The sequence below is a fragment of the Dasypus novemcinctus genome, chromosome 11, assembly GCF_030445035.2.
Source record: "Dasypus novemcinctus isolate mDasNov1 chromosome 11, mDasNov1.1.hap2, whole genome shotgun sequence".
Taxonomy (NCBI): domain Eukaryota; kingdom Metazoa; phylum Chordata; class Mammalia; order Cingulata; family Dasypodidae; genus Dasypus; species Dasypus novemcinctus.
Window position 1 is genome coordinate 12647694 of NC_080683.1, and position 17315 is coordinate 12665008.

At 40.1% G+C, this 17315-nt stretch overlaps 1 long non-coding RNA gene across 1 annotated transcript; it reads left to right on the forward strand.

Moving 5' to 3' along the window:
- The first annotated feature begins 11566 nt into the window (after positions 1 to 11566).
- Positions 11567 to 12505, forward strand: LOC131280372 (uncharacterized). The gene is made up of 3 exons (XR_009187867.1): positions 11567 to 11793; positions 11895 to 12063; positions 12432 to 12505. It is a non-coding gene; the product is annotated as an uncharacterized lncRNA (long non-coding RNA).
- Positions 12506 to 17315: the final 4810 nt, after the last annotated feature.

The following is a 17315-nucleotide window of genomic DNA, read 5'->3' on the forward strand; positions in this document are numbered from 1 at the left end:
AAAGAGACAGGAATTTGTAAATATATGGATAAATATATAAGATTTTTTCCCCTTGTTCTTTATATATCTTTAAAAGATGATGTAATTTTTAAATATTGAAGTACAGTGCAAAGTTTATAACATATGTAAAAGTAAAAATGATAAAGACCAGGGGGGAGAAATACACTATTATAAGGTAATCATACTATACATGAAGTAGTATAAAACTTGGAGGTAAATTTTTATAAATTACTGATGCATAGTATAAGCCCTAAAGCAACCATTAAATAATAAACAGTTATAGATCATAAGCCAAGAAAAGAGATAAAATTGTCATAAAAATTATCAATTCAAAACAAAATTTTAAAAAAGGAAGTAGAAATAAAGAACAAACAGGACAACCAGAAAATAAAATATAAGACAATATACTTTAAACCTAACGGCATCACTAATAATATTACAGGTAAATGATATAAACACCCCCAATTAAAAAAGCAGAAATTGAAAGGTTGGATGCAAAAGCAAGCCCTCCTATTGCCACCTACACAAAATTCACTTCAAGTATACACAGATAGATTAAGAGTAAAATAATGGGAAAATATACACCATGCTAAGACTAATCAAAAGAGCGAGAAAGATTATATTAACAACAAAGTAGATTTCAGAGACAAGATTATTACCAGGGGTAAAGAAAGTAATTTTGTAATGATAAAGGGCTCAAACCACTAAGAGTACATAATTGTCCTAACTGATTATGCACACAGCTTCAAAATAATGAAGGGAAAACTGATAGACAAATCCACAACTATAGCCAAAAGTTTCAATACCCCTCTCTAAATAACTGATACAGCAAATAGAAAATCAGTGAAAGTACAGAGGTTTGAATAACACAATCGATCAACTAGACCTAATTGAAATTTATAGACTACTGCATCCCACAACAGTAGAATAAACATTCTTCTTAAATGCACATGGAACATTTACCAACTATTCTGAGCCATAACACAAGTCTCAGTACATTTAAAGGGATTCAAGTCAAAGTTTATTCTCTGGTCACAGTGGAATTAGAGTAGAAACCAGTAACAGAAAGATCATTGAAAATCTCCATATGTTTGGAAATTGTTTTTAAAAAATACACACTTCTAAATAATCCATGGGTCAAAGAAGAAATAAAAAAGGAAATTAGAGTATATTTTAACTGATTGAAAATGAGAGCAAAAATATAAAAATTTGTGGAAGTTGCTAGTGTATTACTAAAAGGAAAATTTTTAGTTCTAGAAACCTGTATCAGAAGAGAAAATGAGTCTTGAATTAATAAAGTTCTAGTTAGATCAGGAGAAAGAGAGAAAACATAAATTACCAATATCAGAAATAAGAAAGGTTACAGATTTTACAGATACCAAAATCATGAGGGAATATTTTGAACAATTTCATGCCAATAAATTTGACAATTTAGATGAAATAGATACATTTTTCGAAAGACATAAACTCACAAACAATATTCAAAATAAATAGATAATCTGAATATCTTATAATTATTAAAGAACTTTAACTTGTAGTTAGAAACCTCCAAATGAAGAAAACTTTGTACCCAGATGACTTCACTGATGAGTTCTACAAAACATTTAAGGAAGAAATAATACCAATTCAGTTCAAACTGTTTCAGAAAATTGAAGAGCAAGGAGTACTTCCCAACTATTTTCTAAGGCCAGCATTACTCTGATATCAAAACCAGACAAAGACATTGAAAGAAAAGAAAAATACAGGCCAATATCCCTTATAAACATAGATGCAAAATTTTTTAATACAATTTTAGCAAATACAGACCAAAAATATAATAAAAGAATAATATGTCATGACCAAGTAGGGTTTATCCCAGGAATTCAAGGATGGCTTGCCCTTCAAAAATATCAATCAATGTAGTTTACCATATTAAGAAACTGAAGAAGAAAAACCAGAAAGGATGTAGCTCAAGCAGTTGAGTGTCTGCCTCTCACATTGGAGGTCCTGGGCTTGGTTCCCGGTACCGCCTAAAGAAGATAAACAAATAACAAGCAGACAATGAGCAAACAACAAGCAAAAACAAATGAGCAGGGAACAGATATGGCTCAAGAAGTTGAGCACCTGCCTCCCACACAGGAAGTCCCAGGTTCAGTTCCCGGTGCCTCCTAAAGAAAAAACAGACAACAAGCAGACAATGAGCAAAAACAATGAGCAAAAAAACCAACAAGCAAACAGACAAGGACATCTCGGGGGAGGGAACTGAAAAGAAAAAAAGAAAGAAGAAAAACCATGTTGTCATCTATATGGATGCAGAAAAATTATTTGAAAAAACTTAACATCCATTCCTGTTAAAAACTTTCAGCAAACTAGCCATGGAAGGGAACTTCCTTAACTTGACGAAGAGTATCTTTGAAAATCCTACAAACAATAAAACATTTAATAGTAAGAGACCAAATGCTTTCCCCTTAAGAGTAGAAACAAGACAAGCAGGTTTGTACTTACCATTTCTTTCAGAATTTACTGAAGGCTCTAGCCACTGTAATAAGGCAAGAAAAAGAAATAGAAGATATCCAGATTGTAAAGAAAGAACTAAAACTGTCTTTTATTCACAGAAGACATGATTTTCTAAGTGAAAAATTATGTGGAATCTACAAAAATAAAGATACTAGAACTAATCGATGAGTTAGAAAGTTTGCATGTTACAAAATCAGTATACAAACATCAATTGTATTAGTAACTATAATAGACTGAATCACATATGCCAATAGAAGACATGTTCTTAATTTTAATCCACATTCCTGTGACTGTGAAGCCATTTGTAAATAAGACCCCTTGAAGATGAAGTATCAGTTAAAGTGCAGACTCATTTGTGAATAGGATTTTCTAAGATCCTATTTTGATGTAGCCAACTGAACCAGAATGCATCTAATTCCTTATTACTGGAGGCCTTATAATGAGAGGAAATTCAGATGCAGTCAGAGGAGCCAGAAGTCTAAGGCAGAAGTCAGTGAAAGCCACAGGAGGAGACCAAGGACATCACCATTTTATGGAGGACTGCCATCACCAGAAAGCTACAAACAGGAGAAAGAATAGATTAGCCAACACCTTGCTTTGGGACTTCTGGTTTCTAAAACAATGAACCATTAAACTCTTGTTATTTAAGCCAACTCACTGTGGTATCTGTCACAGCAAACTGGCAAACTAAGACAGTTAGAAACAATCAGAAATTTAAGTGAAATAGATAGTATTAACAATAGCATCAAACATATGAAATACTAGGAATAAATCTGACAGAAGATGTGCAAAGCCTCTACAATGAAAACTGAAAATCACTCCTGGAAGAAATGAAATTATCCTTAAATAAATGCAAAGATATACCATGTTCGTAATTTTAAAAACCCAATATTGGTAAGATGTGAATTCTCCTCAAATTTACCCTTAGATTCAATGTAATCCTAACCAACATTTCAGCAAGTTTTTTGTTGTAAAAACTGACAAAAAATGAACTTAAAATTCATATTGAAATCAAAGGACCTGGAACACACCAAACAATTTTGAAAAATAAGACCAAAGATGCAGGATTAATCAAGACAATGTGACATAAAGATAGGCAAATCAAGAGAACAGAGTAGAGAGTCTAGAAATAGGCCCACACATATAATGGACAACTGAGTATAGACAAAAGCGCAAATATAACTCAATGGAAAAATGATAGCCTTTTCAACAAATGACCCTGGAATAACTGGATATCCATCAAAAATAAAATATCCATCCATATCATACACTACATAAAAATTAACCAAAAATAGACTGGCAACATAAATGTAAAACCTAAAGCTACTTTTTCTTAAAAAAGTATAGGAACTTCTTAAAAAAGTATAGGAGAAAGCATTTTCAACCTTACGTTAGGCAAAGATTTCTTGGAAACAATACCAAAATCATGACCTATAAATGAACAAATTGATAAAGGGGACTTCATCAAAACTAAAAACTTCTGTTTTTCAAAGTATACTCTTAGGAGAATGAAGAGACAAGCTACAGGCTGGGAGAAATTATTTGTGTGTCACATACCTGGGAAGAGACTTGTGCCCAGATTATATAAGAATTCTGAAAACGAAATAATAAGAAACCATACAATTCAATAAGAAACCGGACACAAATTTGAACAGATTCTTCACCAAGGAAGGTATAGGATGGCAAATAAGTATATGAAAATAAGCTAAATAACAGTAATCATTAGAGAAATGCAAATTAAAACCACAATTAGCCAACCCTACTTAACTTTTAGAATGGCTAAAAATAAAAAGACTGATTATACCAAGTATGGGAAGGAACTGAAATTCCCTATGAGATGGGAATGTAAAATGTTACAATAATTTTGGAAAGCAGTTTGGCAGTTTCTTAAAAGGTAAGCACATACCTACCTATTACAAGATAGAGCCAGTCTATTCCTAGATTTTTATCCAAAATAATGAAAGCAGGTGCTCATACAAATGTACACCAATGTTCATAGCAATTATATTGTATTTGTTAAACTTGGAAACAACTAAAATGCCCATCATCAAGTAAACAGATAAACAAATTGTTGTACATCAATACAATGGAATACAATTCAACAATTTAAAAACTTGAACACTAAAACATGAATAAATCTCAAAATAACTATGCTGAGTGAAAAAAACTCAGGCAAAAAAGTATACATACTGTATGATTCTATATATATAAAATTCTAAGAAATGCTTACCTAACCTGTAGTGACAGAAAACAGGTCAATGTTTGCTGGGAGAAGAATAAGGGATGAGAGAGAGATTGCAAAGGAGCCCAAAGAAACGTTGGGGTTTATTGATATATTCACTATCTTGACTACAATGATGGTTTTTGCTGGTGTTTATACACGTCAGAATTTATCACATTTTATGCTTTAAAAATATGTGTAATTTATTATATATAAATCATATCTCAGAGCTGTTTAAAGGGCTTTCACAAAAATTTTAAAGATGCCCTTCCAACTGGAATTTTAAAACAATCTTTATTTAAAAATTATTGGGTTTTAATGAAAGACAAACAGGAATTAGAGAATTCTGAAAAAATTATGATAATATATGCCCCCAAAAGCCCACCTATGAGATATATTTTATTTAAAGCAGTGGTCAGAGGAAAATTCATGGCCTTAAACACATATCCTAAAAATGGAAGAATGAAATAATTGAATTAAATTTTCACCTCAGATTCTAAAAAAAAAAAAAAGGAATTTTTTTCCCAAAAAGTATACAAAAAGGGAAATAAGAAATCTAAATATATAAGGAAATGAGATAGAGAACAGGAAAGCAGTAAATCTAAATGATGAATAAAAATAGTTTATTATAGAAAAATTAACAGTATAGACAAAAAAGGAGCTAATTTAATTCAGAAAAAATAAGAAAACATAAATATACATAAAGAATTGACAAAGAAGAAATAACCATTGATGTAGAGGAAAGTATATATATATATATATATACACACACACACACACATATATATATATATCATACTACATTCCACATCTCTATACAAATAAACTAGGTTGAATGAAAGTTCACTGATTACACATTTTTGCATGGTTTGACATTTGAAATCATGTTAATACTTTACATATTCAAATAATAAAATTAAATCAACATGAAGGGAAGGAAATTTACATCATTTATAAGTATCGCCCAACAAATCACTTAATTACAAAGGAAAAAAATACTTTACAATGGAGAAATCTGGCTTAAAACATCTTGAGGTGATAACAGTTATCAATTAATGGGACAAAATAACGTAATACACTGACAAGGACAAAAGTCACTTAAGCAGTGTTTCTGCCCAAAATGCTTTAACTGAATCTAATTCACAGGAGACATCAGGCTGGCCCAAATTGTAGAGCATTATAAAAACCATACAATTTATGCAATACAAAGGAAAAGTGAGTAAACTGTTCCAGATTAAAGAGATAGGACAATTGTTAATAAATGCAAAGTGTGATGCTGGATTGAATCCTGCAGTAGGAAACATAATAGCTATAGAAGGATACGACTTGAACAATGGAGGAAAATAGTCTATGATAAAAGTATTGCATAGATGGTAACTTGCTATATTAGTATCAGGCAAATGGACTGTAAGACAAAAATATTTATAAGACAAAAAAGGACATTGTATAATGATTAAAAGGCCAATCCATCAGGAATATGTAATAATTATAAACATATGTGCACCTAAAAACAGAGCCCCAAAATATATGAAGCAAAAACTGATAGAATTTAAGGGAGAAATAGACAACTCAATAATAATAGACACAGCGTTCCCATTCTCAATGGATTGAAACACCTAGACTGAAGATCAGCAAGGAATCTGAAGACTTGAACACTATAAATGAGGGGTTTTTAACCAGGGGTTCATGGAACCCCAAGGGGTCCATGGAAAGATTTCAGGGGGTTCATGAGCTTGAATTGAAAATTCAAAAAACATTATTCTTGTGGGGATATGCTGGTGTGGATGAGATAGATTTATTAAATAATACACAGTATAATGTGGACTTAGTAAGGGGTCTGTGGTTTTCACCCATCTAGGGAAAGGGGTCCATGAAACAAAAAAAGTTAGCAACTCCTGCTATAAACCAACTAGACCCCAAAACATAAATAGAACACTCCCCAGAGCAGCAGAATATACATTCTTCTCAAGTGCCTATAGTATATTCTTCAGAAGACACCTCATGTAAGGCCACAAAACAAATCTCAATAAATTAAAAATGACTGAAACCATACAAAGTATATGCTTGAACTACAAGGAATGAAACTCAAAATCAATTAGAGAAGAAAATATGGAAAAGTCACAAATATGTGAAAATTAAACAAAACCCTCTTAAACAACCAATTGTTGATCAAAGAAGAAATAAAAAGAGAAGTTAAACAGCACTTTGATGTGAAAACAAAAACACAAGATATATGTTGTAGTGAAAGCAAAGTTCAGAGGGAAATTCATAGCTGAAAATGCTTATATATCAGTAACCTACCCTTCCACTTTAAGAAAACAAATAGAAGAGCAAACTAAATTAAACTCAAGGTAAGCAGAAGGATGTAACTAATAAAGAATAAAGATCAATTAAATAGAGAATAGAAAAGCAATTGAGAGAATCAACAAAACTAAAGTTAGTCCTTTGAAAAGGTCAGCAAAACTAACAAACCTTTAGCTAGACTTACTAAGGAAAAAAGAGAGTAACACTCAAATTACTAAAATTAGGAATGAAGTAGGGACATTACTACTAACCTTATAAAAATAAAAAAGACTTTAAAAGAATGATATCAAGGACTGCATGTCCACAAGTTAGATGAAATGGACAAATTCTAGAAACACACAAACTACCCAGACTACCTGCAGAAGAAATAGAAAACCTGAATAGACCTATAGCAAGTGAAGAGATGGAATCAATAATCAAAAAACTTCCAGCAAAAAAACCTCAGGACCAGATAGCTAGATGGCTTTACTGGTGAATTCTACCAAAGGTTTAAACAAGAATTAATACTAATCCTTCTTGAACTCTTAAAAAGAAGAAGAAGAGGAGGAGAGAATCCTTCTCAATTCATTCTATGATGCCAGTATTATTCTGATACAAAACCCAAACAAAGACATCACAAGAAAACTACAGATCAATACCCATGATTAATGTAGATGTTAAAATCCTCAATAAAAATTCTAGAAAACATGCTACTTTACTGGAATTGTAGTTGGTGCTGGGGTTTAAGATATATCTAGGGGATTCAAATCTCTAGACTGACAATATGATAGCCAGGCCCTAAGCCTCAACAGACTTCAGCTCCTACACTCTGATTTATTGGACTTACCCCACTCAGCTAACATGGAGTTGAAGAATGTCAACCACCACACCATGGAGCCTAGAGTGCCTATAACTGAAAGCAGGAGGATGGCATCCAGTATCCATGTGGAATCTAAGCCCCCTCTTGACGTAGATGTGGAATGGACACAACCAAGCCAAGGTCCACAGGAAGGAGGAATACAGTAAGGATTAGAGTGGACTTAATGATATTCTATTCAGGAACTATTGTGGTTAATAATCGAGAAAATGTGGCAGGGTGTGGAAAAAGTGGCCATGGTGGCTGCTGGGTGCGGGGAATGGGAGGAAGAGATGAGATGTGGAGGCATTTTTGGGACTTGGAGTTGTCCTGGTTGGTGCTGCGGGGACAATTGCCGGACATTGTATGTCCTCCCATGGCCCACTGGATGGAACGCGGGAGAGTGTGGGCTATGGTGTGGAACACGGGACATGGGGTGCAGCGATGCCCGGAGATGTACTCACCAGATGCAATGGATGTGTCATGATGATAGGGGAGAGTGTTACTGTGGGGGGAGTGGTGGGGTGGGGGCGGTGGGGGTAAATGGGGACCTCATATTTTTTGAATGTAATATATTTTTTTAAAAAATGAATAAATTGAGTAGAATTTGAAAAAAAAAATTCTAGAAAACAAAATCCAGCAAAATATTACAAGGATTATACAGCATTACCAAGTGGGATTTATCCCAGGAATAAAAAGGTGGTTTGAAAGACAAAATTCAAACAATGTAATATACCATATCAGTAGAATGAAGAAGAAAACCATGATCATCTCACTTAACGCAGAAAACCATTTGACAAAAGCCAACACCCTTTCATGATAAAAATACTCAATAAGATAGGAATGGATGGGAACACCCTTAACCCAATAAGGCATCTATGAAAAACCCACAGTTAATATCACACGTAATAGTCAAAGAATAAAATCTTGCCCCTTAAGATCAGGAACAAGGCAAAGATGTCTGCTCTTGCCATTTCTACTCACCATAGTACTGGAAGTTCTAGCCAAGGCAATTAGACAAAAAGAAAGAAAGAAAGAAAGACATAAAAGCCACCCGAATTGGAAAAGAAGTAAAACTATCTTTGTACAGATGACATGACCATAAAAAAATCTTAAAGAATCCACAAAGATTTACTAGAGTTAATAAATAAGTCCAACAAAGTGGCAAGATACAATATCAACATGCAAAAATCAGCTGTTCTACACACTAGCAATGAACAATCTGAGAATGAAATTAAGGAAACAAATCTATTTATAACATCAATAAAATACAATAATTATGAATAAATTGAACCAAGGAAGTGAAGGAGCTATGTAAAACATAGTTGAAAGAAATTAAAGAAGATTTAAATAAACGGAAAGACATTTTGTGTTCATGGGTCAAAAGATTTAATGTTGTTAGGATGAAAATACCTATAAGGATCCCAACTACCTTTGCAAGGCAATACTTATAAGGATCCCAACTACCTTTTTTGCAGAAATGGACAAGCAGATCCTAAAAGGTTTAGAGAATTGCAAGTTACTCTGAATAGCCAAAATAATACTAAAGAAGAAAGTTGGAGGATGCACACTTTCCAATTTCAAAACTTACTACAAACTGCAGTAATCTAAACAGTGTGGTATTGTTATAAGGATAGATACATAGATCAATGGAATATAATTAGAAGTCAAGAACTAACCCATATAGCTTTGGTCAATTAATTTGGAGCCAAGGGTGCCAAGACCATTCAGTGGGGGGAAGGGTCATCTTTTCAACAAATGGTGCCGGGATAATTGAATATCCACATGCAAAAGAATGAAATTTGGACCTATACCTCAGACTACATAAAAAAATTAATTTAAAAAAAAGGACCTAAATGTAAGACCTAACATGATAACCTGTAGAAAGAAACATAGGTGTAAATCCTTATGACCTTGAGTATGGCAACCATTTCTTAAAAATGACACTACACTACAATCAGCAAAATAAACTGATAAATTGAACGTCATCTAAATGAAAAACTTTGCTACAGCAAAGGACATTATCAAGGGAGTGAAAAGACTACTGACATAATGGGAGAAAATATTTGCACATCATCTATCTTATAGCATACATAAGGAGGTCTTGCACCTTAGTAACAAAAAGCTTAATTTTAAAAATTAGTGAAGGACTTGAATCGACATTTTCCCATAGAAAACACATAAAGAGCCAAAAAATATGAAAAGATGTTCAACATTATTAGTCGAATCACAAACCACAAGGAGATACTACTCTAAACTCACTAGGATGACTAGAATCAAAAAGACTAAAATCAAGTATTGGAGAAGATGTGGAGAAACTGGAAGCTTCATACATTACTTGTGGGAATGTAAAATGGTGCAGCCACTGTGGAAAGCAGTTTGGCCGTCCCCAAAAAGTTAAACATTTTCATTTGACCCAGCAATTCCACTCCTAGGTATATACCCAAGAGAACAAACAAAAACTTGTACATAAATGTTTATAGCAGCATTATTCATAGCAGGCGAAAGTGAAAAAAATCCAAATGTCCATCAACAAATGAATGTATAAACAAAGTATGGTATAGGCACACAATTGGGATATTATTCAACCATAAAAAGCAGTGGAGTACTAATATATGCTACTACACGGACGAACCCTGAAAACATGATAAGTGAAAGGAGGCAGGCACAAAAGGCCAAATAGTCTGTTATTCAGAAATGCCCAGAATAGTCAAATCCGGAGAGAAAGGAAGCAGACTGGAGGTTGCCAGCGGTGGGGGAAGAGGGCACTGGGAGCCACTGCTTAATGGGTACGGGGTTTCTTTTCGGGGTGATGAAAATGTTCTGTAATTGGTAGTGATGATTGCACAACACTGCGACTGTAGAAAAAAACCACTGATTTGTAAACTTTAAGATGGTTAAACTGGGGCATCTTATGTCAATTTAAAAAAAAGGATATGGGTGGCTTAGATACGATGATGCATTTGAACTTTTCACGACAGTAACTATTAACCCTGGCTGGCCACTGAGATGTCCTCCTCCTCTCACTGGTCAGGGGCCTCCCTCCCCTGCCCCAGCAGTTCTCTCCCGTTGGCTGCATCCTTGAGGGAAAACTGGCGTCTCCAGCACCACAGCGGGCAGGCAGGAGGGCGTGGGCGCGGACCCACCTCGAGGCGCCTCGATCTTTTTGAGCTGGCCAGCCCCCACTAGCCTTTCTCTCTAGTGAGAGGGCTTTGGTTGTGGGAGGAGGAAGTCAGACCTCTGAGGGCAGCCCCATCCCTAACTCTTGCATGGCCTCAGGTCGTCTGGAACTTGCTTTCCTCTAGGGAAAAGGGGCCTGAAGATCCTGTGATTCTACTCCCTGGTAAGTATAAAGTGGGCGGCACTGCCCGCACAGGCGCCCCGCTGGCTTCTTCCCCTCGGAGGCCAGGCCACGGCTGACCTATATTCTGCAAGGCCTGGGGCTCCCTCCAATCTGCGTAACCCTGGGGCCATCCTGCACCCTCACGGCCTCCCCAACAGGCAGGACTTAATCAGCCCGAGACGTTTCCCAGAAGCTCCTTCTCTGAACTCCCTTTCCTCCAGCTGGGAAGGCTGCTCTCAGGCCTTTCAGAGGCTGTGGAACTTTCTGGAAAGCCGAGGTTGCGGCTCTCTCTGCGCAGCCTCGGAGGGCAAAGGAAGATCGGGATCTCTGATTGGAGGAAGCCTTGTGGGGGCGGGGCCAACAGCAAGAAGCGCACTGGGCGGCTGTTTTGGGGAAGGCGCCTTTCCCCGTGATTTCTCGGACGTGGCGGCCGTGTGGCTAGTGCAGCTACGGGGACTGCCCCCGGGGTGATGAGCGCTGCCGATAAGGATGCAGACAAACTCCTAGGCTGGGGTGTGGGCGGCTGGGGCGCCCGTCGCCTTTTCCCAGGTGGCTGCGGGAGGTGCGGCAGGAGCGTCCAGACCCCTCCTTGAGGTGTGGAGCGCGGCCCTCCCCACCCCGCCGGGATGGGCTGTTTGCAGGAGCCACCCCAAGCCCCTCCTGAGCACCCTCGGTTTCTCCCTTTACCTCTTCAGGTTTTCTCTCGTGGAAGGACGACTCCATTCTCCTCCTTCAGCTCGTGAAAGGGCCTGGACTCTGAGGACGAGGCGTGCCTCGCAAAGCTGCCCTTCCCAGCCCATGTCCAGCCTCCAGGGCCTGTGCCTCTCTCCCGCCTCTTGCAGGCCTGACTTGCCTTCAGAGTGTGTGGGTATTTTCTTCCTTGGCTCCAGGCCTTCTTCTCAGTCCTCTTTCTCCTCTCCCTTCCTATCTTGTTCATTGTATGGTAATGTGGTCAGTGAGGACTGGGGTTTAGGGGCCGGTGGAACTCCAGGCCTGGGGTCAGAAGACCTGACTTTTAAATCCAGTGTCTTACCTTTTGAGCACAAGTCTTCTCACCTGAAAAAATGAGCAAAAATGTAATGCCTAATTCAGAATTCCTGTGAGAAGGGGCGTGATTATGTGACTGTCTTGAAAACTATGTGCTACAAATTATTTTTTGTTAATTTGTGGGCTTTCCCTGCTGCTGCTTTTCTTGGTATCAAGCTTTTGAGGCCTTATTTTTTCTTTCGCAGGAATGGTCCCTGCCTGTGATTATCAGTCGAGCTATAAGGAAGAGCAAGGAGGCAGCCTACTTGTCCACACTGCCTCTTTCTAGGAGTGGGGGCGCCACCCTTCGGGAGCTCCCATACTGGTGGAGACCTGCCCACACTCCTTCCCAGCCTTGCTGAGCTGTAGACACGTGGAAAAGGACCTGCTGGGGCTTTTGTTCCCTTGCACCCTTTGTCCTTCTCAAAATATCTAGTCCTCTACCTTCAGGGAGAAGACTGAGCTTTAGACACCAAGAGAAATGCCCTCACAGGTGACGTTCCCTCACAGGTCAAAGTCCCTGTGGTTCCTCAGCAGAGAAGGCTGTGGGCTTTAAAGTCAGTGAAGAGGAGGTGCTTTCCTTCATCGCTCCTCTGTGCTCTGTTTGTCCCAGAGCTCAGCTCTGACCCCAGAGTTTTTCCACTTACTATCAACATGGAAACTTGGCTCTTTTCGTGGGTATGGTACCCACTTTTGTGCATCATCCTGTTCCTCAAAACTGCCCTTCTATGAAAGAGGTCTATGGGCTCAAGGAGCCCCAAGAGAGCCCCTGATAACTCAGGATGGAGTGGAAGAGTTTCTCGAATAAAAGGCTTTATGCCATTCTTTTCTGCTTCCACTTGTGATGGGTGTGGTGATTCAGAAAAATCTGGGTCCTCTTTTTCCTTGCCACCCAGGCCAGGTGGACTGTGTGCCAGAGGAAGACGGGCAGAGAGGAGAGGGTGAGAGCACTGTTGAAGGGCTGCCCGGGCCTTCCCCCTGCACTTTGCCCAGTGCTCCTCACTAGCTCTGCCGGGGCTCCAGCCCCACTTGGACACCACTTGGTTCACTAGACATCTGACAAGTTTTTCGAGTGTGTTCATTCTAAGAGGGGAAAAACCAAATGGATACTTCTGTCCACCAAGATGTCAGGGCATTTTGAGGGAAGTGGGTGGGCATAGACAGTCATATGGGGGTCCTGCAATTTCATAAGTTATTTTATACCTTCTCGTCCCTGCATGAGGGTAAAAGGGAGATTTATTAGGGAATGCATTACTGGTGGAAGGGGCTTGTTGCTGTCGATGTGAATACAAGAATACTGGTATCTTGTCCTTGGCCTGTGCTGTGCAGAGGGTGGGAACTTGGCAGGACCTTGCACCTAGCAGTGAAGAGGCAAAGCAGATCCCCAAGCAGCATCCACTTAGCGGGGCCTCAGGGGGTGCCCAGAGCCCCTGGCCTCTCTTCCCTTCTTGCTTTCTCCCTGTGCCTTGGGGACCAGAGCTGATTTGCTGAGAGAAAAATGAACATGCCTAAGGCTTCCCAGCCAGGGCACTGGCTCTCTACTTGTTTTTCTACCCCATAATGACCACAGAAGATTCTGGGAGTTGTCTTCTCTAATGGCTGCAATATTTAAAGAGGTCGGAATGGTGGAATCTAACACAGACCTTGAACTACAGGGACACAGGGCACGAGAATACACTCTTAAATGTGTTCTCTTCCTTGAGGGAATTGAGAATGATACCACTTGACAAAGATATTGATGGGGGGTAGGGAGGATGTTATTTGGAGACCGCTGATCTTCCCCAGTCTTGAGACTCTCTGGTTCTACTACGTGTATAATCATCGATGTCCTGGTGTTTATAACAGCGTTATCATTGATCCATTACATTAATCGTCATGGGTCTGTGACTTCTCACATCCTGTGGGTTTTATGTGTAGGTTTGTAGAGCTTTGAAATTTACAAACACAAACGCTTTGAGGTGTAGATACCTGCCATGAATGATGGTTTTACTGATGAAGATCCCTAAGCCAGGAAAAGTACTCTCAGCCCCCTTGAAGGAGAGGGCATGCAGTGCCCTTGCCTTGGATAGGGAGCGAGCAGCCTCAGGTGTACTTTCTAAGGGCCTGCTTCATAATTCCTCCCCTACTTCCAACCCCGACACTTGGCAACAAAAGTGACCCAGGAAGTATTCAGTGCCCAGTTTGTCAGGACACATTTTTTTTTTTAGGCACCAGGGGTGGGAGGATTAAACCCAGGGAAGCTGGAGCTCAACCACTGAGCCACACCAGCTTTCCTGAGTTGGGTTTTTCATTTGCTTTTCTTGTTTTTTTTTTTTTTAGGAGGCACCAGTAACTGAACCCAGGACCTCCTGTGTGGGAAGCAGGTGCTCAACCACTTGAGCCACGTCTACCACTCCCAGGACCTTTTATTTCTCACTATATGAGGCACTAGGACAGGCACAGAGAAGTGACTAAGTATTTGCTCAATAGGTCTTTCCATGTCCTCTACTTTTTTATGTTAGGCTCACTCTTTTAATCCTCATTCCTCACATACTATGATTCCTTCCAGAAAATTCACTGAAATTCTGATATCTTTTGCTGTTCCTGAGGTAACTTCAGGGCAACTCCAGTTATTAATTATCTAGCTCTTCCTTTAACTGTATGTGTCCTTTAAAATGGATGCTTACTACAGTGTTGGGAAATTAAAATAAGTTCCCTCTTCCGTGCATGGATAGTTCTTTGTATTCAGCTAAGAGCTTTCACGCTCACAGTGCCTCACAACCAAAAGGGGAAAGCTTTGGAGTCCTGTGCTCCTGACCCCTCCCCTTCTCTAGTGGGTGCCAGTTCCAGGCCAATCCAGACTCCAGGAAACTTTGTGAAACCCCCCATCCTTTAAATAACATTCTGGAAGGGAAGCTCTGGGTCTCTTCACTCTCAGCCCTCTAGCCATCCCCTTGTGAGACCTGCAATAGATGAGTGGTGCTGTGAATTGATGGGTGGGCCCGTACCCTGAAGTCTCCAGGATATGTGGAGAAGCCAGCCTTTTCTTCCTCTAGAAGGCCTTGAAATATGGTAGATACAACCATGATTTTCCAATGTGCCTCTCTCCTTACATGGGGTTGGGAGTCTTTGCCTCAGAGCAAAACAGGACAAATGCCCTAACCCTGAGGATGACCAGGATTCTTGAGTGGGCCCCTAATGGCCTCCTGCATTCAGCAGGTAGGGTGCCCACAAAGACACTCCAGGTAGAGCCCTACCCCAATACGCTGCTCCTTCCTCTGCCCTCCCCCCCAATTCTAGTTATGTCTTGTGGGTGAGCTGGACCTATATCCTAGACCTGGGCCGCTTGTGTCCTCCAAACCAGCCTTTTCTGATTCTGCCCATTCTCTTCTCTCCTTGTCCCTATCTAGACCCCTGTCATGTCCCTTTTCTGCTTAGCAACTGGGTGATGGTTTTTGCCCATGGAGAGCTGAGAGATCCTCACATCTATGGTAAATCCCTGGAAGAGGTGCCTTTCTCAGCCCCATCTCCAGACTCTTCAGGGTCCGTATCCTTTCTTCCCCGCTGCTAGGCCAGACTCTCCTCCCCCAGGTATGGATGTTTTCTTTCCTAGCTCTGAGCTGCTGTCTCACCTTCCTTCTTACCCTGTTTCCTAATGCGGTAGCCAGCTATGGTTACAACAGCTAAGTGCTGGGGTTGTGCAGTGAATAGAACTCCCGTTCTGGGGGGTGGGGAATTATAAAGGTTGAGTCCCATAGGGTCTATAAGAACTTTGAAAAACTAAATCACCAATTGGGAACCTCAGTTTGGAAAACCTGTAAAATGATGTAGTGAGTTGAATACTGTCCCCAGTATTCACATCCACCCCAAACCTCAGAATATGATCTTTATGAAAATAGGGTCTTTGCAGATGTAATTACTTAAGTAAAGATAGGTTATCCTGGATTCAGGTATACTGTAAATTCAATGACTGGGTCCTCATAAGAGGAGGAGAGGACACACAGACACAGGGAAGAAGGCCATATGATGCTGGAGACAAAGACTGGGGCAAGGCAGCTACAAGCCAAGGAATGCCACGCTTGCTGGGTGCCGCCAAAGGCTGGGCAGGGGCAGAGAAGGATTCTCCCCTAGAGCCTTCAGGGACCGTGTCTCTGCCAGCACCTCGATTTCAGACATCAAGTCCCCAGAATTGTGAGGGAATGATTGCTTTTGTTGTTTTAAGGCACCCAGTTGGTGTTAATTTGTTGCAACCCTAGAAAACTAAAATCCAAACTTTGGGGGAAGGACTGAAATGGCAATCCATGCATAAGGATTTTTTTTTTTTTTGGAGCAGTGAGATGCTGTGCGATCTTGCTGACTTTGCTACTGACTTTCTGTACATCAAATGGTCCGGTTAAGTTTCTTCCCGTTGAACAATGAGAGCCTGCCTTTCTACAGACAAGCAGGACTGAGGACGAGAATCCAGTCTGATCACGCCTGGAATCAGGTGCTCTTCACCTAGCCCCCTCCACCGTCAGTTTGGGATAGAAAGTAAAGGTGGATGGGAAGCAGATTTGGCTCCACTGATAGAGCATCTTGCTATCACATGGGAGGTCCAGGGTTCAAACCCCGGGCCTCCTTGACCCGTGTGGAGCTGGCCCATGCGCAGTGCTGATGCGTACAAGGAGTGCCCTGCCACACAGAGGTGTCCCCTGCATAGGGGAGCCTCATGCGCAAGGAGTGCACCCCTCAAGGAGAGCCGCCTGGTGCGAAAAAAAGCGCAGCCTGCCCAGGAGGGGTGCCACACACACGGAGAGCTGACACAACAAGATGATGCAACAAAAAGAAATTCTGGGTGCCGCTGGCAAGAATGCAAGCAGACACAGAACACACAGGGAATGGACACAGAGAGCAGACAACTGGGGGAGGAGGCAAGAGAAATAAATGTAAAAAAAGGAAAGGAAAGGTGGTCCCTCTGCTTTCATTTTCTCCTGCCTTACACAGATCCCTGTTTTCCCTAAACCTGATGGAAGGGCCTAGGCCTGAAGAGCAGAGCCCCAAGAAAAGCCTCAGCCTGATTGCCCCACGGTCAGGGCCAACCTAAAGCTATTTGCATGATTCCTTAGAGATGT